At 38.1% G+C, this 25670-nt stretch overlaps 1 long non-coding RNA gene across 1 annotated transcript in view; it reads right to left on the bottom strand.

Moving 5' to 3' along the window:
• Positions 1–25670, bottom strand: part of LOC134734595 (uncharacterized) — a 320879-nt gene that overhangs the window by 1910 nt on the left and 293299 nt on the right. Inside the window, exon 2 of the long non-coding RNA XR_010117730.1 lies at positions 21753–21874. This is a non-coding gene — a long non-coding RNA (uncharacterized lncRNA). The remainder of the gene's footprint in view (positions 1–21752; positions 21875–25670) is intronic.

Genomic DNA, 25670 nt, shown 5'->3' with positions numbered 1-25670 from the left:
TCCAATTCTGAGATTCCACTGTGCCATGATCTTTCATCATTTTTAAATTAATCATTTGATAATATAACACAGGAATCCTCCCTTATTGGCAATTCCACTTTCCAGGGTTTCTGTTACCCGAGATCAACCAGTCTGAAAATATTAAATGGAAAACTCAGAAATAAACAATTCCTAAGTTTAAATTGCATGCCATTCTGAGTAGTCATCTTGCTTTATTCTGTCCCGGGCGGGAATCATCCCTTTGTATAGAGATCCATGTGTATGTGCTATCTGCCCGTTAGTCAGTCAGTAACTGTCTTGATTTATCAGATTGACTTTGTATGGCAATGCTTGGGTTCAGGTAATCCTTATTTTACTTAGTCATGGCCCCAAAGTGCAAGAGTAGTGACGTGGGCAATTCGAATATGCCAAAGAGAAGCCATGAAGTACTTCTTTTAGTGAGAAGTTGAAAGTTCTTGACTTAATAAGGAAAGAAAAAAAAATTGCATGCTGAGGTTGCTAAGATCCATAGTAAGGATGAATCTTCTATCTGTGAAATTGTGAAGAAAGAAAAAAAATTGCGCATAATATTTTTGGGCTTTGGTATTGTGGTTTCAGGCATCCACTGGGGGTCTTGGAATGTATCCCCCTTGGATAAGGTGGGATTACTGTATTTCAAACATAAAGAAATAAAGGTAAAAATAATGTAATAGAAACTCATATTGCACCATCCAGGTTTAAGAGGTTAAGAAATATTTTGCTGTATTTGTTGTAGTCTGCTCTTCTTTTTCTCAGGAAGAAAAATCACAGATACAGCTAACAGCCCCCATGTTTTCTTTCCTCCTCAAAGGTAATTTGCTCAAAGTTTTTAAAAAATCACTCTATACCAGTTTTTATACATTTAATGCATATAGGTATAACCATAACAATATGTGGGATTGCTTTGTGTGTTCTTAAAACGGACATTAATTGTATTGTACTGACTTTGTCCTTTTATAACTGATGTTTCTCATTTAATGTTACATTTTGAGATTTAACCACATCTGTGCATGAAAACTTAGTTCATTTGTTTCAACACCTATATAGTAGCTAATTGTATGAATGAACTGCACCTGACTTACTTATTCTCTGTTCACGGACATTTAGGTTGCTTCCTAATTTTTCTCGATTACAATATCTAAAAGTGGAATTGCCGGATAATATTATATGCACATCTTCAAGTTTACCAGATATTGACAATTTACTCTTCAAAGTGGTATGCCCATTTACAGCTCCACCAACAGTGAAAGAGTTCCTGATGCTTCCATCCTCCAACATCTGTGGTGTTATCAGTCATTTTAATATTTGCCAATCCGATATACATGAAAAGTTGTCTCGGTGTTGCTTAAATTTATTTTTCTTTCCCTTTTCCTCCCTCCTCCTCCAAGACTATGCACACTAGTCATACTGCACTGTCTAGGACCTCCAGACATCCTAGTTTGTTCTTGGCTTTGAAAGAAATACTTCTAACATTTCACCATCATACATGATATTTGCTGTTGGTTTTTGGCAGAAAATTCTTATCATGTTAAGGTTCTCTTCTTAGTTTAAGGTTTTTTTTTTTTTTTTAAATCATGAATTAGTGTGGCTGAATTTCATCAGATGCTTTTTCTTTTTTATTTATTTATTTTATTATTATTATTATACTTCAGGTTTTAGGATACATGTGCACAATGTGCAGGTTTGTTACATATGTATCCATGTGCCAAACACCCATTAACTCGTCATTTAGCATTAGGTATATCTCCTAATGCTGTCCCTCCCCCCTCCCCCCACCCCACAACAGTCCCCAGAGTGTGATGTTCCCCTTCCTGTGTCCATGAGTTCTCATTGTTCAATTCCCACCTGTGAGTGAGAACATGCGGTGTTTGGTTTTTTGTCCTTGCGATAGTTTACTGAGAATGATGTTTTCCAGTTTCATCCATGTCCCTACAAAGGACATGAACTCATCATTTTTATGGCTGCATAGTATTCCATGGTGTATATGTGCCACATTTTCTTAATCCAGTCTATCGTTGTTGGACATTTGGGTTGGTTCCAACTCTTTGCTATTGTGAATAGTGCTGCAATAAACATACGTGTGCATGTGTCTTTATAGTAGCATGATTTATAGTCCTTTGGGTATATACCCAGTAATGGGATGGCTGGGTCAAATGGTATTTCTAGTTCTAGATCCCTGAGGAATCGCCACACTGACTTCCACAATGGTTGAACTAGTTTGCAGTCCCACCAACAGTGTAAAAGTGTTCCTATTTCTCCACATCCTCTCCAGCACCTGTTGTTTCCTGACTTTTTAATGATGGCCATTCTAACTGGTGTGAGATGGTATCTCACTGTGGCTTTGATTTGCATTTCTCTGATGGCCAGTGATGATGAGCATTTTTTCATGTGTTTTTTGGCTGCATAAATGTCTTCTTTTGAGAAGTGTCTGTTCATGTCCTTTGCCCACTTTTTGATGGGGTTGTTTTTTTCTTGTAAATTTGTTTGAGTTCATTGTAGATTCTGGATATTAGCCCTTTGTCAGATGAGTAGGTTGCAAAAATTTTCTCCCATTCTGTAGGTTGCCTGTTCACTCTGATGGTAGTTTCTTTTGCTGTGCAGAAGCTCTTTAGTTTAATTAGATCCCATTTGTCAATTTTGGCTTTTGTTGCCATTGCTTTTGGTGTTTTAGACATGAAGTCCTTGCCCACGCCTATGTCCTGAATGGTATTGCCTAGGTTTTCTTGTAGGATTTTAATGGTTTTAGGTCTAACATTTAAGTCTTTAATCCATCTTGAATTAATTTTTGTATAAGGTGTAAGGAAGGGATCCAGTTTCAGCTTTCTACATATGGCTAGCCAGTTTTCCCAGCACCATTTATTAAATAGGGAATCCTTTCCCCATTTCTTGTTTTTGTCAGGTTTGTCAAAGATCTGATAGTTGAAGATATGTGGCATCATTTCTGAGGGCTCTGTTCTGTTCCATTGATCTATGTCTCTGTTGTGGTACCAGTACCGTGCTGTTTTGGTTACTCTAGCCTCGTAGTATAGTTTGAAGTCAGGTAGCGTGATGCCTCCAGGTTTGTTCTTTTGGCTTAGGATTGACTTGGCAATGCGGGCTCTTTTTTGGTTCCATATGAACTTTAAAGTAGTTTTTTCCAATTCTGTGAAGAAAGTCATTGGTAGCTTGATGGGGATGGCATTGAGTCTATAAATTACCTTGGGCAGTATGGCCATTTTCACGATATTGATTCTTCCAACCCATGAGCATGGAATGTTCTTCCATTTGTTTGTATCCTCTTTTATTTCATTGAGCAGTGGTTTGTAGTTCTCCTTGAAGAGGTCCTTCACATCCCTTGTAAGTTGAATTCCTAGGTATTTTATTCTCTTTGAAGCAATTGTGAATGGGAGTTCACTCATGATTTGGCTCTCTGTTTGTCTGTGATTGGTGTACAAGAATGCTTGTGATTTTTGTACATTGATTTTGTATCCTGAGATTTTGCTGAAGTTGCTAATCAGCTTAAGGAGATTTTGGGCTGAGACAATGGGGTTTTCTAGATATACAATCATGTCATCTGCAAACAGGGACAATTTGACTTCCTCTTTTCCTAATTGAATACCCTTTATTTCCTTCTCCTGCCTGATTGCTCTGGCCAGAACTTCCAGCACTATGTTGAATAGGAGTGGTGAGAGAGGGCATCCCTGTCTTGTGCCAGTTTTCAGAGGGAATGCTTCCAGTTTTTGCCCATTCAGTATGATATTGGCTGTGGGTTTGTCATAGATAGCTCTTATCATTTTGAGATACATCCCATCAATACCTAATTTTTTGAGAGTTTTTAGCATGAAGCATTGTTGAATTTTGTCAAAGGCCTTTTCTGCATCTATTGAGATAATCATGTGGTTTTTGTCTTTGGTTCTGTTTATGTGCTGGATTACATTTATTGATTTGCGTATGTTGAACCAGCCTTGCATCCCAGGGATGAAGCCCACTTGATTATGGTGGATAAGCTTGTTGATGTGCTGCTGGATTTGGTTTGCTGGTATTTTATTGAGGATTTTTGCATCAATGTTCATCAAGGATATTGGTCTGAAATTCTCTTTTTTTGGTTATGTCTCTGGCAGGCTTTGGTATCAGGACGATGCTGGCTTCATAAAATGTGTTAGGGAGGATTCCCTCTTTTTCTATTGATTGGAATAGTTTCAGAAGGAATGGTACCAGTTCCTCCTTGTACCTCTGGTAGAATTCGGCTGTGAATCCATCAGGTCCTGGACTCTTTTGGTTGCTAAGCTATTGATTATTGCCACAATTTCAGAACCTGTTATCGGTCTGTTCAGAGATTCAACTTCTTCCTGGTTTAGTCTTGGGAGGGTGTATTTGTCGAGGAATTTATCCATTTCTTCTAGATTTTCTAGTTTATTTGCATAGAGGTGTTTGTAGTATTCTTTGATGGTAGATTGTATTTCTGTGGGATCGGTGGTGATATCCCCTTTTTCATTTTTTATTGCATCTATTTGATTCTTCTCTCTTTTCTTCTTTATTAGTCTTGCTATCGGTCTATCAATTTTGTTGATCTTTTTAAAAAACCAGCTCCTGGATTCATTAATTTTTTCAAGGGTTTTTTGTGTCTCTATTTCCTTTAGTTCTGCTCTGATTTTAGTTATTTCTAGCTTTCTGCTAGCTTTTGAATGTGTTTGCTCTTGCTTTTCTAGTTCTTTTAATTGTGATGTTAGGGTGTCAATTTTGGATCTTTCCTGCTTTCTCTTGTGGGCATTTAGTGCTATAAAAAATTTCCCTCTACACACTGCTTTGAATGTGTCCCAGAGATTCTGGTATGTTGTGTCTTTGTTCTCGTTGGTTTCAAAGAACATCTTTATTTCTGCCTTCATTTCATTATGTACCCAATAGTCATTCAGAAGCAGGTTGTTCAGTTTCCATGTAGTTGAGCGGTTTTGAGTGAGTTTCTTAATCCTGAGTTCTAGTTTGATTGCACTGTGGTCTGAGAGACAGTTTGTTATAATTTCTGTTCTTTTACATTTGCTGAGGAGAGCTTTACTTCCAACTATGTGCTCAATTTTGGAATAGGTGTGGTGTGGTGCTGAAAAAAATGTATATTCTGTTAATATGGGGTGGAGAGTTCTGTAGATGTCTATTAGGTCCACTTTGTGCAGAGCTGAGTTCAATTCCTGGATATCCTTGTTAACTTTCTGTCTCGTTGATCTGTCTAATGTTGACAGTGGGTGTTAAAATCTCCCATTATTATTGTGTGGGAGTTTAAGTCCCTTTGTAGGTCACTCAGGACTTGCTTTATGAATCTGGATGCTCCTGTGTTGGGTGCATATATATTTAGGATAGTTAGCTCTTCTTGTTGAATTGATCTCTTTACCATTATGTAATGGCCTTCTTTGTCTCTTTTGATCTTTGTTGGTTTAAAGTCTATTTTATCAGAGACTAGGATTGCAACCCCTGCCTTTTTTTGTTTTCCATTTGCTTGATAGATCTTCCTCCATCCCTTTATTTTGAGTCTATGTGTGTCTCTGCACGTGAGATGGGTTTCCTGAATACAGAACACTGATGGGTCCTGACTCCTTATCCAGTTTGCCAGTCTGTGTCTTTTAATTGGAGCATTTAGCCCATTTACATTTAAAGTTAATATTGTTATGTGTGAATCTGATCTTGTCATTATGATGTTAGTTGGTTATTTTGCTCGTTAGTTGGTTATTTTGCTCATTAGTTGATGCAGTTTCTTCCTAGCCTTGATGGTCTTTACAATTTGGCATGTTTTTGCAGTGGCTGGTACCGGTTGTTCCTTTCCATGTTTAGTGCTTCCTTCAGGAGCTCTTTTAGGGCAGGCCTGGTGGTGACAAAATCACTCAGCGTTTGCTTGTCTGTAAAGTAAAGTATTTTATTTCTCCTTCACTTATGAAGCTTAGTTTGGCAGGATATGAAATTCTGGGTTGAAAATTCTTTTCTTTAAGAATGTTGAATATCGGCCCCCACTCTCTTCTGGCTTGTAGAATTTCTGCCGAGAGATCAGCTGTTAGTCTGATGGGCTTCCCTTTGTGGGTAACCCCACCTTTCTCTCTGGCTGCCCTTAACATTTTTTCCTTCATTTCAACTTTCGTGAATCTGACAATTATGTGTCTTGGAGTTGCTCTTCTCGAGGAGTATCTTTGTGGTGTTCTCTGTATTTCCTGAATCTGAATGTTGGCCTGCCTTGCTAGATTGGGGAAGTTCTCCTGGATAATATCTTGCAGAGTGTTTTCCAACTTGGTTCCATTCTCCCCGTCATTTTCAGGTACACCAATCAGACATAGGTTTGGTCTTTTCACATAGTCCCAAATTTCTTGGAGGCTTTGTTCATTTCTTTTTATTCTTTTTTCTCTAAACTTCCCTTCTCGCTTCATTTCATTCATTTCATCTTCCATCACTGATGATACCCTTTCTTCCAGTTGATCGCATCTGCTACTGAGGCTTCTGCAATCTTCACGTAGTTCTTGACACTTGGCTTTCAGCTCCAGCTCCTTTAAGCCCTTCTCTCCATTGGTTATTCTAGTTATCCATTCTAATTTTTTTTCAAAGTTTTTAACTTCTTTGCTATTGTTTTGAATTTCCTTCCATAGCTCAGAGTAGTTTGATCGTCTGAAGCCTTCTTCTCTCAACTCGTCGAAGTCATCCTCCATCCAGCTTTGTTCCGTTGCTGGTGAGGAACTGCGTTCCTTTGGAGGAGGAGAGGTGCTCTGCTTTTTAGAGTTTCCAGTTTTTCTGCTCTGTTTTTTCCCCATCTTTGTGGTTTTATCTACTTTTGGTCTTTGATGATGGTGATGTACAGATGGGTTTTTGGTGTGAATGTCGTTTCTGTTTGTTAGTTTTTCTTCTACCAGACAGGACCCTCAGCTGCAGGTCTGTTGGAGTTTACTAGAGGTCCACTCCAGACCCTGTTTGGCTGGGTGTCAGCAGAGGTGGCTGCAGAACAGCGGATTTTCGTGAGACCACAAATTCAGCTGTCTGATAGTTCCTCTGGAAGTTTTGTCTCAGAGGAGTACCCGGCCAAGTGAGGTGTCAGTCTGTCCCTACTGGGTGGTGCCTCCCAGTTAGGCTGCTCAGGGGTCAGGGACCCACTTTAGGAGGCAGTCTGTCTGTTCTCAGATCTCCAGCTGCGTGCTGGGAGAACCAGTACTCTCTTCAAAGCTGTCAGTCAGACAGGGACATTTAAGTCTGCAGAGGTTCCTGCTGAATTTTTGTTTGTCTGTGCCCTGCCCCCAGAGGTGGAGCCTACAGAGGCAGGCAGGCCTCCTTGAGCTGTGGTGGGCTCCACCCAGTTCGAGCTTCCTGGCTGCTTTGTTTACCTAAGCAAGCCTGGGAAATGGCGGGTGCCCCTCCCCCAGCCTGGCTGCCGCCTTGCAGTTTGATCTCAGACTGCTGTGCTAGCAATCAGCGAGACTCTGTGGGCATAGGACCCTCCGAGCCAGGTGCAGGACACAATCTCCTGGTGTGCCGTTTTACAGGCCCGTTGGAAAAGCGCAGTATTAGGGTGGGACTGACCCAGTTTTCCAGGTGCCGTCTGTTACCCCTTTCTTTGACTAGGAAAGGGAACTCCCTGACCCCTTGCGCTTCCCAAGTGAGGCAATGCCTCGCCCTGCTTCGGCTTGCGCACAGTGCGCTTCACCGACTGTCCTGCACCCACTGTTTGGCACTCCCAAGTGAGATGAAACTGGTACCTGAAACAGAAATGCAGAAATCACCCGTCTTCTGTGTCGCTCAGGCTGGGAGCTGTAGACCGGCTCTGTTCCTATTCGGCCATCTTGGCTCCACCCTCCATCAGATGCTTTTTCTAAATCTATTGAGATGATTGCATGGTTTTTCTACCTTAATTTGTTAATCTGGTGAATTTAAATGACAGATTTTCTTTTTGCTTCAGTTCTTTTAAAAATAAGTAAAATATTTCAGATATAATTGAAGCTGTGTATGCTCCTAGTTGATCTCATTCTTTTTCCTCCCTCTCCTGAGGCAAACACCACCCTCAACTCAGTGTTTTTCATTCTCATGCGTAGTTTCATACTGTTGCTACATATGTATGCATCATAAACAATATGTGGTGTTGTTCTGCATATTTTCAAAGTTTATGTAAATGATATCTTACTATGCATATTCTAGAATTTGCTTTTCCATTTTGATAGTTGTAGCTCTAATTGCTACGTGACATTGCATTGTGTTACTATACCACAGTTTATTTATTCCTTCTTTTGTTTAGGAACACTGAAGTCATTTCTAACTTTTAGCTATTACAAACAATGGCACAGATAAATATTCCTTTAAAAGACTCTTTCTGCAAAATGCAAAACTGCCCTTTTGGGCCATAGAATGTGCTTTTCTTCAATATTGTTAAATGTGGCTAAATTGCACCCCAGAGCATGCTCCCAGAAGTATAATTAGAGATAGGTTTTTTCATATCCTGAACAATACTTGGTGTTGTCAGCCTTTTAATGTTTGCTGGCATGATGTCCATAAAATGATATTTCATTGTTGTTTTAATTTGAATTTCTTCAATTTACTAGTGAGACTGAGAATCATATATATATGTGTATATATAATGTGTGTGTATATATATATACACATATATATGATTCTCAGTCTCACTAGTAAATACACATACACACACATATATAATGTATGTATATGGATATATGTATATATGTGTGTATATATATTTACGTGTGTGTGTATACATATACATATATGCACACACATAAAACTACATTACTCTGTTCATATCTTTTGCCCTCTTTTTCTTATTAACTTTAAGACTTTAAAGACTATATATCTATTTTTCACTCAAAATGGATTAAAAACGCAAATGTAAGACCTGAAACGGTAAAACTACTAGAAAGAAACATATAGGAAAACCTTTCTGATATTAAGTTTGGGCAGTGATTTCTTGGATATGACCCCACAAACATAGACAACAAAAGCAAAAATAGACAAATAGGATGGCATCAAACTAAGAAACTTCTACACAGCAAAGGAATCCATTAATAGAATGAAGAGACAACCCACAGACTGGGAGAAAATATTTGTAAATCATACATTAGAAAAGGGGCTAATATCCAAAATATACAAGGAATTCAAACTACTCAATAACAAGAAAACAGATAACCCTATTAAAAATGGGCAAAGGACATAAGTAGACATTGCTCAAAAGAAGACACACAATGGCCAGCAGATATATGAAAAAGTGCTCAATATTGCTTATTATCAGAGAAATGCAAATTAAAATCACAATAAGATGTCACCTCATTCCTGTTGGATTGGCTATTATCAAAGATAGATAAGTTTTGGTGGGGATGTGGAGAAAAGGGAACCCTTATACACTATTGGTGGTATGGTAAAGTAGTAGAGCCATTTTGGAAAACAGAATGGGAGGTTCCTCAGAAAACTAAAAATAGAATTATGATATGATCCAGTAATCCCACTACTGGGTATGTATCCAAGGGAGTTGAAATCAGTATATTGACGAGATGGCTGTCCTCCCACAACCGTGCCAGTATTACTCACAATAGCCAAGATATGCAAACAACCTAACTGTCCATCAACGGATAAGTGGATTTTTAAAATGTGGTATATATACACAATGGAGTACTATTAATATTCAGCCTTACAAAAAACCCAGGAAATTCTGTTATTTGTGACAACATAGATGAACCTAGAGGACCTATGCTAAGTGAAATAAGCCAGGCACAGAGAGATAAATATCATATGATCTCATTTATCTGTGGAATCTAAAAAAGTTGAACTCACTCAGAAGTACAGAGTATGAGAACTCAGAAGTAGAGAGTATGAGACTCAGAGGTAGAGAATGGTGGTTGCCAGAGGCTGGGGGCAATGGGATAGAAAGTGAAGGAGAAGATGTTGGTCAATGGGTACAAGGTTTCAGGTCAGGAGGCATAAGTTCTGGTATTCTATTATGCAACATGGTGACTACAGTTAATGATGTATTGTCTATTTCAAAATAGTGAAAAGAGAGGGGGGTGGAGCCAAGATGGCCGAATAGGAACAGCTCCGGTCTACAGCTCCCAGCCTGAGCGACACAGAAGATGGGTGATTTCTGCATTTCTGTTTGAGGTACCAGTTTCATCTCACTTGGGAGTGCCAAACAGTGGGTGCAGGACAGTCGGTGCAGCGCACTGTGTGCGAGCCAAAGCAGGGCGAGGCATTGCCTCACTCGGGAAGTGCAAGGGGTCAGGGAGTTCCCTTTCCTAGTCAAAGAAAGGGGTAACAGACGGCACCTGGAAAATTGGGTAAGTAAGTCCCACCCTAATACTGCGCTTTTCCAATGGGCCTGTAAAACGGCACACCAGGAGATTGTGTCCTGCACCTGGCTCGGAGGGTCCTATGCCCACAGAGTCTCGCTGATTGCTAGCACAGCAGTCTGAGATCAAACTGCAAGGCGGCAGCCAGGCTGGGGGAGGGGCACCCGCCATTTCCCAGGCTTGCTTAGGTAAACAAAGCAGCCAGGAAGCTCGAACTGGGTGGAGCCCACCACAGCTCAAGGAGGCCTGCCTGCCTCTGTAGGCTCCACCTCTGGGGGCAGGGCACAGACAAACAAAAATTCAGCAGGAAGATATTCCTAATGCTAGATGACGAGTTAATGGTTGCAGCAAAACAACATGGCACATGGATACATATGTAACAAACCTGCACATTGTGCACATGTACTCTAAAACCTAAAGTATAAACAACAACAAAAAAAATTCAGCAGGAACCTCTGCAGACTTAAATGTCCCTGTCTGACTGACAGCTTTGAAGAGAGTACTGGTTCTCCCAGCATGCAGCTGGAGATCTGAGAACGGACAAACTGCCTCCTAAAGTGGGTCCCTGACCCCTGAGCAGCCTAACTGGGAGGCACCACCCAGTAGGGACAGACTGACACCTCACTCGGCCAGGTACTCCTCTGAGACAAAACTTCCAGAGGAACTATCAGACAGCTGAATTTGTGGTCTCACGAAAATCCGCTGTTCTGCAGCCACCTCTGCTGACACCCAGCCAGACAGGGTCTGGAGTGGACCTCTAGTAAACTCCAACAGACCTGCAGCTGAGGGTCCTGTCTGGTAGAAGAAAAACTAACAAACAGAAAGGACATTCACACCAAAAACCCATCTGTACATCACCATCATCAAAGACCAAAAGTAGATAAAACCACAAAGATGGGGAAAAAACAGAGCAGAAAAACTGGAAACTCTAAAAAGCAGAGCACCTCTCCTCCTTCAAAGGAACGCAGTTCCTCACCAGCAACGGAACAAAGCTGGACGGAGAATGACTTTGAAGAGATGAGAGAAGAAGGCTTCAGACGATCAAACTACTCCGAGCTACGGGAGGAAATTCAAAACAATAGCAAAGAAGTTAAAAACTTTGAAAAAAAATTAGACAAATGGATAACTAGAATAACCAATGGAGAGAAGGGCTTAAAGGAGCTGATGGAGCTGAAAGCCAAGTGTCGAGAACTACGTGAAGATTGCAGAAGCCTCGGTAGCTGATGCGATCAACTGGAAGAAAGGGTATCGCTGATGGAAGATGAAGTGAATCAAATGAAGCGAGAAGGGAAGTTTAGAGAAAAAAGAATAAAAAGAAATGAACAAAGCCTCCAAGAAATTTGGGACTATGTGAAAAGACCAAACCTACATCTGACTGGTGTACCTGAAAATGATGGGGAGAATGGAACCAAGTTGGAAAACACTCTGCAAGATATTATCCAGGAGAACTTCCCCAATCTAGCAAGGCAGGCCAACATTCAGATTCAGGAAATACAGAGAACACCACAAAGATACTCCTCGAGAAGAGCAACTCCAAGACACATAATTGTCACATTCACCAAAGTTGAAATGAAGGAAAAAATGTTAAGGGCAGCCAGAGAGAAAGGTCGGGTTACCCACAAAGGGAAGCCCATCAGACTAACAGCTGATCTCTTGGCAGAAATTCTACAAGCCAGAAGAGAGTGGGGGCCGATATTCAACATTCTTAAAGAAAAGAATTTTCAACCCAGAATTTCCTATCCAGCCAAACTAAGCTTCATAAGTGAAGGAGAAATAAAATACTTTACAGACAAGCAAACACTGAGAGATTTTGTCACCACCAGGCCTGCCCTAAAAGAGCTCCTGAAGGAAGCACTAAACATAGAAAGGAACAACTGGTACCAGCCCCTGCAAAAAACATGCCAAATTGTAAAGACCATCGAGGCTAGGAAGAAACTGCATCAACTAACAAGCAAAATAACCAACTAACATCATAATGACAGGATCAGATTCACACATAATAATATTAACTTTAAATGTAAATGGGCTAAATGCTCCAATTAAAAGACACAGACTGGCAAACTGGATAAGGAGTCAGGACCCATCAGTGTGCTGTATTCAGGAAACCCATCTCACGTGCAGAGACACACATAGACTCAAAATAAAGAGATGGAGGAAGATCTATCAAGCAAATGGAAAACAAAAAAAAGGCAGGGGTTGCAATCCTAGTCTCTGATAAAATAGACTTTAAACCAACAAAGATCAAAAGAGACAAAGAAGGCCATACATAATGGTAAAGGGATCAATTCAACAAGAAGAGCTAACTATCCTAAATATATATGCACCCAACACAAGAGCACCCAGATTCATAAAGCAAGTCCTGAGTGACCTACAAAGGGACTTAAACTCCCACACAATAATAATGGGAGATTTTAACACCCCACTGTCAACATTAGACAGATCAACGAGACAGAAAGTTAACAAGGATATCCAGGAATTGAACTCAGCTCTGCACAAAGTGGACCTAATAGACATCTACAGAACTCTCCACCCCAAATCAACAGAATATACATTTTTTTCAGCACCACTCCACACCTATTCCAAAATTGAGCACATAGTTGGAAGTAAAGCTCTCCTCAGCAAATGTAAAAGAACAGAAATTATAACAAACTGTCTCTCAGACCACAGTGCAATCAAACTAGAACTCAGGATTAAGAAACTCACTCAAAACCGCTCAACTACATGGAAACTGAACAACCTGCTCCTGAATGACTATTGGGTACATAATGAAATGAAGGCAGAAATAAAGATGTTCTTTGAAACCAACGAGAACAAAGACACAACATACCAGAATCTCTGGGACACATTCAAAGCAGTGTGTAGAGGGAAGTTTATAGCACTAAATGCCCACAAGAGAAAGCAGGAAAGATCCAAAATTGACACCCTAACATCACAATTAAAAGAACTAGAAAAGCAAGAGCAAACACATTCAAACGCTAGCAGAAGGCTAGAAATAACTAAAATCAGAGCAGAACTGAAGGAAATAGAGACACAAAAAAACCCTTCAAAAAATTAATGAATCCAGGAGCTGGTTTTTTTTTTTGAAAAGATCAACGAAATTGATAGACTGCTAGCAAGACTAATAGAGAAGAAAAGAGGGAAGAATAAAATAGGTGCAATAAAAAATGAAAAAGGGGATATCACCACCGATCCCACAGAAATACAATCTACCATCAAAGAATACTACAAACACCTCTATGCAAATAAACTAGAAAATCTAGAAGAAATGGATAAATTCCTCGACAAATACACCCTCCCAAGACTAAACCAGGAAGAAGTTGAATCTCTGAATAGACCAATAACAGGCTCTGAAATTGTGGCAATAATCAATAGCTTACCAACCAGAAAAAGTCCAGGACCTGATGGATTCACAGCCGAATTCTACCAGAGGTACAAGGAGGAACTGGTACCATTCCTTCTGAAACTATTCCAATCAATAGAAAAAGAGGGAATCCTCCCTAACACATTTTATGAGGCCAGCATCGTCCTGACACCAAAGCCTGCCAGAGACATAACCAAAAAAGAGAATTTCAGACCAATATCCTTGATGAACATTGATGCAAAAATCCTCAATAAAATACTGGCAAACCGAATCCAGCAGCACATCAAAAAGCTTATACACCATGCTCAAGTGGGCTTCATCCCTGGGATGCAAGGCTGGTTCAACATACACAAATCAATAAATGTAATCCAGCATATAAACAGAACCAAAGACAAAAACCACATGATTATCTCAATAGATGCAGAAAAGGCCTTTGACAAAATTCAACAACCCTTCATGCTAAAAACTCTCAATAAATTAGATGATATTGATGGGACGTATCTCAAAATAATAAGAGCTATCTATGACAAACCACAGCCAATATCATACTGAATGGGCAAAAACTGGAAGCATTCCCTTTGAAAACTGGCACAAGACAGGGATGCCCTCTCTAACCACTCCTATTCAACATAGTGCTGGAAGTTCTGGCCAGAGCAATCAGGCAGGAGAAGGAAATAAAGGGTATTCAATTAGGAAAAGAGGAAGTCAAATTGTCCCTGTTTGCAGATGACATGATTGTATATCTAGAAAACCCCATTGTCTCAGCCCAAAATCTCCTTAAGCTGATTAGCAACTTCAGCAAAGTCTCAGGATACAAAATCAATGTACAAAAATCACAGGCATTCTTGTACACCAATCACAGACAAACAGAGAGCCAAATCATGAGTGAACTCCCATTCACAATTGCTTCAAAGAGAATAAAATACCTAGGAATTCAACTTACAAGGGATGTGAAGGACCTCTTCAAGGAGAACTACAAACCACTGCTCAATGAAATAAAAGAGGATACAAACAAATGGAAGAACATTCCATGCTCATGGGTTGGAAGAATCAATATTGTGAAAATGGCCATACTGCCCAAGGTAATTTATAGATTCAATGCCATCCCCATCAAGCTACCAATGACTTTCTTCACAGAATTGGAAAAAACTACTTTAAAGTTCATATGGAACCAAAAAAGGGCCCGTGTCGCCAAGTCAATCCTAAGCCAAAGGAACAAAGCTGGAGGCATCACGCTACCTGACTTCAAACTATACTACAAGGCTACAGTAACCAAAACAGCATGGTACTGGTACCACAACAGAGACATAGATCAATGGAACAGAACAGAGCCCTCAGAAATGATGCCGCATATCTACAACTATCAGATCTTTGACAAACCTGACAAAAACAAGAAATGGGGAAAGGATTCCCTATTTAATAAATGGTGCTGGGAAAACTGGCTGGCCATATGTAGAAAGCTGAAACTGGATCCCTTCCTTACACCTTATAGAAAAATTAATTCAAGATGGATTAAAGACTTAAATGTTAGACCTAAAACCATTAAAATCCTACAAGAAAACCTAGGCAATACCATTCAGGACATAGGCATGGGCAAGGACTTCATGTCTAAAACACCAAAAGCAATGGCAACAAAAGCCAAAATTGACAAATGGGATCTAATTAAACTAAAGAGCTTCTGCACAGCAAAAGAAACTACCATCAGAGTGAACAGGCAACCTACAGAATGGGAGAAAATTTTTGCAACCTACTCATCTGACAAAGGGCTAATATCCAGAATCTACAATGAACTCAAACAAATTTACAAGAGAAAAACAAACAACCCCATCAAAAAGTGGGCGAAGCACATGAACAGACACTTCTCAAAAGAAGACATTTATGCAGCCAAAAAACACATGAAAAAATGCTCATCATCACTGGCCATCAGAGAAATGCAAATCAAAGCCACAGTGAGATACCATCTCACACCAGTTAGAATGGCCATCATTAAAAAGTCAGGAAACAACAGGTGCTGGATAGGATGTGGAGAAATAGGAACACTTTTACACTGTTGGTGGGACTGTAAACTAGTTCAACCATTGTGGAAGTCAGTGTGGCGATTCCTCAGGGATCTAGAACTAGAAATACCATTTGACCCAGCCATCCCATTACTGGGTATATACCCAAAGGACTATAAATCATGCTGCTATAAAAACACATGCACACGTATGTTTATTGCGGCACTATTCACAATAGCAAAGAGTTGGAACCAACCCAAATGTCCAACAACGATAGACTGGATTAAGATAATGTGGCACATATACACCATGGAATACTATGCAGCCATAAAAAATGATGAGTTCATGTCCTTTGTAGGGACATGGATGAAACTGGAAAACATCATTCTCAGTAAACTATCGCAAGGACAAAAAACCAAACACCGCATGTTCTCACTCATAGGTGGGAATTGAACAATGAGAACTCATGGACACAGGAAGGGGAACATCACGCTCCGGGGACTGTTGTGGGGTGGGGGGAGGGGGGAGGGACAGCATTAGGAGATACACCTAATGCTAAATGACGAGTTAATGGGTGCAGCAAAACAACATGGCACATGGATACATATGTAACAAACCTGCACATTGTGCACATGTACCCTAAAACCTAAAGTATAATAATAATAAAAAAAAGAAATCCCATAAAAAAAACAAAAAAATCAAATTGTGAAAAGAGAGGATTTTAAATGTTCTCACCACAAGGAAATAATAAATATTTGATATGATGGATATGCTAAAAAATATGTATTCTGAATATTATTTGTTGATCATATGTATTACAAAGATATTCTCCTAGTCTGTGACTTGTCTTTTTCTTCCAATCTTTTAAAACTGTAAAATGAAACATACCTTCAGAAAAGTGCTTAAGTCCTAAATGTTCAGTATAATTACAAAGTGAACACTCAGGGAAATTACTACTCAATTTAAGAAGTAGAAGGTTGTCAGTTCCAGAAACCCTTCATATGTCCCTTCCTAATTATACTTACTTCCTTTCTCCTGGATGTAACCATTATCCTGATTTTTATCGATCACATTCTTGCTTTTCTTTTTTTTTTTTTTTCTATATAGTTTAGCCACCAATGTAGTTATCTCAAAACACTATAGGTTAGTTTTTCCTACATTTGAATTTAAATAGGCGAAATCATTTTGCACTTTTTCTTTTATGTCTTACTTCTCTGATTCAACCTATGTTTGTGAGATTAATTAAACCTTGTGATATGTGGCTGTAGTTCCTCATTTTCACTGCTGATGGCATTTTATCAAATGAATGTTCCACAAAAATTCTACTAGGCATTTTATCAAATGAATGTTCCACAAAAATTCTACTATTGATTTGCTTCACTCCTCCAGTTTTTGAATAGTTCAAACAATATCACTGTAAACATTCTTGTACATGGCTCTGGGCACACACATGCATGAGTTTCTCTAGGGACTATATCTAGGAGAGAAGTTTCTTAATCAGAAGGTATGCATATCTTCAGCTTTATTAGAGAATGCCAATTTATTTTCCAAAGAGACTGTTGTGGCTTGTCTTTTACTTTGCATATGATAACTATTGCTGAATAAAGTTTTAAAATAAAAGTTAAATTTATCAATATTTTTCTTTTCTCATAGTGTCTTGTTTGAGAAATTCTCTACCCTGAAGATGTTTTCATGTTTTTTTCTAAATGTCTTAAAGTTTTGCCTTTTCTATTTAGATTTTTAATCTACCCAGAATTAATTTTCATATGTAATTAAAAATGTAAGCAGCTGGTTTTATTTTTTTCAATAAGTGTGGTCAGTTGTCTCAGTGCCATTTATTGAAGAAGCCATTCCTTCCTTACTGATTTGTGACATAACCTCTGTCACATATCAAGTATCCATTTAAGAGTGGATCTTTTCGTTGAGGTGGTTTTACTTTTATTTGCCATGTGATTTCTTTAATGGCTTAATTTATTCAAGTTTCTTATTTCTTCTTGAGCCAATTTTGGTAATTTTTATTTTCTAGAAATGTAAAATTCTTTGTGTTTTCAAATTTTAAAACATAAAGCTGATCGTATTCTATTATGATTATTAAAGTCTATTTTAGTTATATCCCCTTCTTCGTATCTAATTTTGTGTATTTATGCCTTTTGTCTTTGTTCCATTGCTTAGTCTTATTGGAAGACTGTTTTATTAGTTTTTCTCTTTAAGAGAAGTAGCTTTTGTCTTAGTTGATTCTGTTATTTTCTTTTTTTTTTTTGTTTTATTAATTTCTACCCTTATTTTTAATATTTACTGTCTTCTGTCTTGTTTTTGTTTACTACAATCTTTTTATTGGTTCTTCAGTTAAATATAACATTTATTTTCTAACTTTATTTTAATTGGTGCATTTACAGTTACAAATTCTCTTGCAGGTATTCTACTAGTTACATAGTTTTAATGTGCAAACTTCAGTTACAGTTCATGAGAAATACTTATAATTTTTATTGTGATGTCCTCTTTCATAGTAAGTTATTTAGAAAAGCATTTTAAAAATTTCAATGTGTGCCTGTTTTGTTTGGATTTAATGTTTATGGTTGCTTCTAATTTAGATTTATTGCCACAAGAGAAAATGATCTACATGATATTGCTTCTTTGTTGAGATTTCCTGTGTATAGTATTATACGTAGTCAATTTTTGTAAATAATTCATATGAACTGAAAGAGAATGCATTCTTTCTGTTTATTGGTTGAAAACTCTATATATGCATTTATTAGAAAATATATTGATTTAGTTGTTCAAACCTTCTATACTTTTTTATTTTATTTTATTATTATTATACTTTAAGTTTAAACCTTCTATACCCTAATAACATTTTGTCTACTTGGTATATGGTTTCTTTTTTAAATTTTTTTTGAGACCGAGTCTCACTCTGTTGCCCAGGCTAGAGTGCAGTGGCACGATCTCAGCTCATTGCAAGCTTTGCCTCCTGGGTTCAAACGATTCTCCTGCCTCTAACTCCTGAGTAGCTGGGATTACAGGCGTGCACTACCACACCTGGCTAATTTTTGTATTTTTAGTAGAGATGGGGTTTCACCATGTTGGCATGGCAGGTCTGGAACTGCTGACCTCAAGTGATCCACCCACCTCAGCCTCCTAAAGTGCTAGGATTACAGGCATGAGCCACCGCACCTGGCCACTTGGTATATGATTTCTAATAGATGTTTGCTGAAATCTCCCATTATTTTTTATATTGGTCATTTTTTTTTTTCTAATCCTGTCTGTGTCTGTATTGTATGTTTTCAGGTAATTTTTTTAGGTGCATATAAATTCATTATTGTTATATTTCCTGGGTGGATTTTTTCTTTCTATAAGTATATATATTAAATATGTATGTAATATATTGTTACGTACTATCTATTATACCTCAGGTTTTAGTTTGTCTGATATTAATATTACTACACCAGTTTTGTTGTTGTTGTTAGTAATTTCACAGTGTATATTTTCCATGTCTTCATTTCAACATTTCTAATGAATTTTATTTCGGATGTGTCTCTTGTGTTTTACTGGATTTAAATCTATTCCTCCAATCTATTTGAGTAGATAGGTTTTTAAATTTATTTGTTTATTTTCCATTTGCCTCAGCAACAGAGCCTGAAGCAATGTTGAGTCATTAGGAGAGAGAGAGAAAGGGTAACTGAGGCAAAGGAGAATGGAAAGCATGTGTAAGGACTTCACAGCACACCACAAGACAATGGCAATGCTTGACAGATACACTCACTTGGCCTTTTGGCACATCTCCACACATGCTGTACAGGCATATGCACGCCTTGGAAAAGTCCATTGAAGGGAAGCAAACAGAAGGCATTTATCTGCTGGCTCTGTTCTCTTATCTCTACTTAGGCCTTCTGCCCTTGGGTACTTAACTCTTTTGAACTTCAGGCTGAGTTACCTGGTTCATGCATTGTGACATAAAGTGCCAATGGAGTGGGAAAGGACAGAGACAATGGGCAGTGGCCTCCAGCCACGGACCCAACAGAGTTGACTGTCACTTGGCAGTAGCTGTAGAAAGGCAAGAGGCTGAGTGTTTGGGAGACAGGTGAGGCCAAGAGAATTTGAGGGTATGTGCAAGATGCATCTCATACAACATTTATTGTCACGATCTACATATTTGCATATCTTTTTAACCAACTTTTTCTGTGCTTTGTTTTCTGTTCTTTTTTTTTCTCCTTTTCTTGCATTCTGTTGAACTGAAAATGTTTTCTATATCCATTCTTCCCCTGCATACCCTTTTTCCCCTCTGTAGCAGTTTGGAAAATAGACTGTGTTTTTCATTTTATTGTGGTTATCCCTCAATTTTTATATACTTAATTGTATACACATACTTAAGTACTCATTTTTTTCTAACAGATTTAAGTCATTCAATATTTCTATCCTCATACTTCCCAAACATGACACAGACTTTAACTTACTTAATCACTAATTGAACATCATTCTCATCTAGTTATTATTTCTAGTCATAGTTTTGCCTATTAATAAAAAAATTATCTCTTTCAGTTAATAGTTAATTAAATTTACTGACATATTTTATTTTCTAGCTCATTAGCTTCCCTCTAAATTCAGTTTTCTCCTTGCTGAAGTATATCCTTTAAGTTATTTTTTTTGTTTTTGTTTATTTAAATAGACATTATCTTTTTAGATTTACAGAAAAAGTTGAGAAGATAGTAGAGATTTTCAAAATATCCTCTATGGTTTCCCCTATTATTAACTGCTTACATTGGTGTGAAATTCTTGTTATAATTAAGGAATCACTATTGACATATAATTATTAACTAAAGTCATACTTTATCCATATTTCCTTAGTTTTTATCTAATGTTGTTTTCCTGTTCCAGGACTTCATCCAGAATACCATATCACATTTAGTAAGAGAATTTTGAGGTGTAATGGCCAAGTAGTTTGTAGGATGCCTCACTATGGGAATTTGTCTGCTGTTTTTCTCATGATAAGACTGGGGTCATGGGTTACTGGGAGACAGACTACAGAGACAACGTGCCATTTTCACTGCATCACGTCAAGGGTACATAACATACTATCAACACGATTTATGACTGTTGATAGTGGCCTTGATCACCTGGCTGAGGTGGTGTGTCAGGTTTCTCCACTGTAAAGTTAGTTATCCTCTCCTGCCCCCTCCATAGTGTATTGTTTGGAAGGAAGTTGCTATGTGCAGCCCACACTTAAAGAGTGGGAAGTTATGCTCCCCTTCCTTGAGGGTGGAGTATCTGTAATTTATTCAATCACTTATTTATGTAAGCATGGATTCAGAAATATTTATTTTTTTACTTTGGATTAGAATCTGGCATACCTTATTTGTTTTGTTGTTCAAGTTGTTCCAGCTTTGGACATTGGGAGCTCTTTCCATTGGCTCTTGTCCTCCTCTGATACACCTCCATCATAGGTTGTTGTTGAACACTTCCTTATTTTATGGCACTATGAGAAGTTCCAGTATCATCTTGTGTATTTCTTGCTCCAGTCCTAGAATCAACTATTTCTCAAAGATTCCTGCTTTATTTATTGGAGGACAGTATTAGAAACCAAGATCTAGGCATTAGGTGTGCTTGTTGCTACTGAGGTGTCATTTCTTTTATGCCCTTCCAGCTGATAGCACAAACATTTTTATGTTAACCCATGTATATATACACAAATGTATTACTGGTCAGGTGCAGTGGCTCATGCCTATAATCCTAGCACTTTGAGAGGCCAAGACAGATGGATTGCTTGTGCTTAGGTGTTCGAGACTAGTCTGGGCAAAATGGCAACACCCTGTCTCTACTGAAAATACAAAAATTAGCTGGGTGTGGTGGTGCATGCCTGTAGTCCCAGTTACTTGGGAGGCTGAGGCAGGATTGCTTAAGCCTAGGAGGTAGAGGTTGCAGTGAGCCGAGGTCATGCCACTGCACTCCAGCCTGGACAACAGAGTAAGACCCTGTCTCAAAAAACCCCCCAAAACCAAAAAGCACAATATGTTAGTAAAAGCACAATATATTAGTCTGGGTTCTTCAGAGAGACAGAACCAATGGTAAATATATTATTATAAGGAATTGGCTCACATGATTATAGAAGATGAGAAGTCCAAGATCTGAAGTTGGCCAGCTGGAAACCCAGGTGAGCTGATGTTGTAAATTCCGGTCTGAGTCTGAGTCCAAAGGAAGGAGAAGACCAGTGTCCCAGTCTGAAGAGAGTCAGTCAGAAAGAATTATTTTTAAAAGCACAAACACATTTATTTATTAACCAATGGGATGATCCTAATTAACCCGACATTTTGAAATAGTTGCAAGCTTTGCAAAAAACTGGGTGCAATGGCCAAAACAAGAATTTTTTCTTATTCAGCCTTTTCTTCTATTCAGGCCTTCAACAGATTGAATGAGGCCCACACACACTGGGGAGAACAATCTGCTTTACTCCGTCTACTGATTCAAATGTTAGTCTCACCTAGAAACACTCACAGACACACCCAGAAGTAATGGTTAACCAAATCTCTGGATACCCCATGGCCCAGTCAAGTTGAGACACATGAGATTATAACATAATATTTCTGTAATTAATTAGAAAAAAACTCTTGTAAAATTCACATGGAACCAAAAAAGAGCCCAAAGTGCCAAAGCAATCCTAAGCAGAAAGAACAAAGCTGCAGACATCACATTACCTGACTTCAAACTATACCTCAAGGCCACAGTAATCAAAACAGCATAGTACTAGTATAAAAACAGACACATAGGTCAATGGAATATAATAGAGAACCCAGAAATGAAGCCACATATCTGCTTTCCACAGTTACTGAACTAATTTACATTCTCGCCAGCCATCTGATCTTCAACAAAGTTGACAAAAATAAACAATGGGGAAAGCATTCCCTATTCAATAAATGGTGCTGGGATAGTAACTGGCTAGCCATATGCAGAAGAATGAAACTGGACCCTTACCTTTCACCATATACAAAAATTAACTCAAAAGTTGATTGGATTAAGACTTAAATGTAAGACTTAAATGTAAGACTTAGAACTTTAAAAATTCTAGAAGAAAAAAATCTAGGAAATACCCTTCTGGACCCTGGCCTTGGCAAAGAATTTATGAATAAGTCCTCAAAAGCAATTGCAACAAAAAGAATTGGCAAGTGGGACCTAATTAAACTAAAGAGCTTCTCCACAGCAAAAGAAAATATCAACAGGATAAAAAGCCAATCTACAGAATGGGAGAAAATATTTACAAACTATGCATCCAATAAAGATCTAATATCCAGAATCTATAAGGAACTTCATTCAACAAGCAAAAAATAAGTAACCCCCTTAAGAAGTGGGCAAAGGACATGAACAGATACTTCTCAAAAGAAGACATAGAAGTGGCCAACAAATATATGAGAAAATGTTCAACATCGCTAATCATCAGAGAAATGCAAATTAAAACCACAATGAGATACCATCTCACACAGTCAGAATGACTATTACTAAAATGTCAAAAAATAACATGTTGATGAGGCTGCAGAGAAAAGGGAAAGCTTATACACAGCTGGTGAGAATGTAAATTAGTTCAGTAACTGTGGAAAGCAGTTTGGAGATTTCTCAAAGAACTAAAAATATAACTACCATTCAACTCAGCAATCTCATTACTGGGTATATACCCAAAGAAAAATAAATCATTCTACCGAAAAGACACATACACTCATATGTTTATTGCAGCAGTATTCACAGTAGCAAAGACATAGACTCAACCCAGGTGCCCATCAATGGTGGACTGGATAAAGAAAATGTGGTACATACATATCATGGAATACTAGGCAGCCATAAAAAAGAATAAAGTCATGTCCTTGCAGCAACATGGATGGAGCTTGAGGCCATTGTTCTAAGTAAATTAATTCAGAAACAGAAAACCAAGTACCACATGTTTTCATAAGTGGGAGCTAAACATTGGGTACACATGGATATAAAGATGGGAACAATAGACATTAGAGACTACTAGAGTAAGGGGTGGGGATGGTTGAAAAACTACATATTGGGTACTATGCTCACTACCTGAGTGACAGGATCAATTATACCCCAAGCCTCAGCATCACACAACATATCCATGCAATGAACCTACACATGTACCCCGAATTTAAAAGTTGATATTTAAACAATAAAACCACTTAACAAACAAATTTCTGTAATTAACCGTTTGCGCCCGTATTAATCTAACCACGAGTTCATAGTTATATCTCCAACTCTAATCCTTGGGTTATTCTGGCCTCCCCCTTTTATCTGTAAACTCCCACCTCAAACGTGAGAAACCTGGCCCCCAACATCCACCATCCATTTACTTAGTTGTCCAGTTCCAATATACATGTACAGTGGTACCGGAAACTTTAAACCATACCCTGTGAGAAACAATAACTTTATCCAGTAGAGAAGAGTGCTAAAATGCCTTTAGTCTTAAAGACTACTAATTTCCAAAGTTACTTAGGTCAGCACCTTGATCTCTCACCCTCTTCAGTAAGGTTATTTTTACAATACCGGTAAATTCTCTTATCACAGTCTGCATTCCTTTCTGGGATTCCCTTCCTTCTAACTGACTTTTAAAAATTTGTGTACATTAAAAAAAAAATTAGCTGGGCGTGGTGGCAGGCGCCTGTAGTCCCAGCTCCTCGGGAGGCTGAGGCAGGAGAATGGCATGAACCTGGGAGGCGGAGCTTGCAGTGAGCCGAGATCGGGGCCACTGCACTCCAGCCTGGGAAACAGAGGGAGACTCTGTCTCAAAATAAAATAAAATAAAATAAAAATAAAAATAAAATAAAATAAAATAAAAATTTGTGTACATTAAGTTTTCTTTCGCTGTCAAGTTCTATGGGTTTGAGAAATGCCTATTGTAATGTATCCACCATTACAGTATCATACAGTATAGTTTCTCTGCTGTAACAAATACCCCATGCTTCATCTATTTATTGCTCCCTTCTACCCCGAAACCCTTGGCACACATGGATCATTTTTCTTTGTCTATAGTTTTGCTTTTTTCAGAATGTCATATAATTTGAATCATACACAATATAGTATTTTCATAGTGTCTTCTTTCATTTAACAATGGGCATTTAAGTTTTCTCTAAATCTTTTTGTGGCTTGATAGTTCATATATTTTTTATTGCTGAATAATACTCTATTGTGTGGATGTACCAGTTTGTTTTTCCATTCATATATCAAAGGAAATCTTGGTTGCATCCAGTTTTTGGAGACTGTGAACAAAACTTCTATAAACATTTCCATGCAGGTTTTTGTGGGAATATAAAATTTCAAATCAATTTACATACCTAGGAGTGTGATTTCTGGATTGTATGGTGTGATTTCTGGATTGTAAGGCTATGTTTAGCTTTGTAAGACACTGCCAAACTGTCTTCCAAAGTGGCTGAACCATTTTGCATTCCCACCATCAATGAATGATATAGTTCCTGTTGTTCCACATCCTCACCAACATTTGGTATTGTCATTTAAATATTTGAAAAAATTTTAGCCACTGTAATAAGTGTGTAGTGGTATCCTATTATTGTTTTAATTTGCAATTCTGTGATGACAAATGAAGTTGAACATATTTTCACACGCTTATTTTTCATTTGCATATCTTCTTTGGTGAGGTGTCTGTTCACATCTTTGCCAATATTTAATTAGGTTGTTCGTTTTCTTATTGTTAAGTTTTAAGAGTTTTTTAATGTATATTTTGGATGTACAGCTAATATGTGTTTTGCAAATATTTTCTCCCAGTCTGTGGCTTGTCTTTTAATTCTCTTAACTGTATCTTTCACAGAGCAAAAATTTTAATTTTAATAAAGTTCAATGTGTCCATTTTTTTCCTTCATGGTGTGATAATGTAAAATATATATTTAGTCTTTGTCTCCTTTCCCTAAATATACAAATCCTAAAATCCTTAGACTCTATAAAGTTATATTTTTGTATGCTAATGATTAACTGATGGTTGGCAACCTCTACATAGCTTTAGGATGGGGGCTG

Source organism: Symphalangus syndactylus, chromosome 12 (genome assembly GCF_028878055.3).
Source record: "Symphalangus syndactylus isolate Jambi chromosome 12, NHGRI_mSymSyn1-v2.1_pri, whole genome shotgun sequence".
NCBI lineage: Eukaryota > Metazoa > Chordata > Mammalia > Primates > Hylobatidae > Symphalangus > Symphalangus syndactylus.
This window is presented reverse-complemented; position numbering and strand designations above follow the sequence as displayed.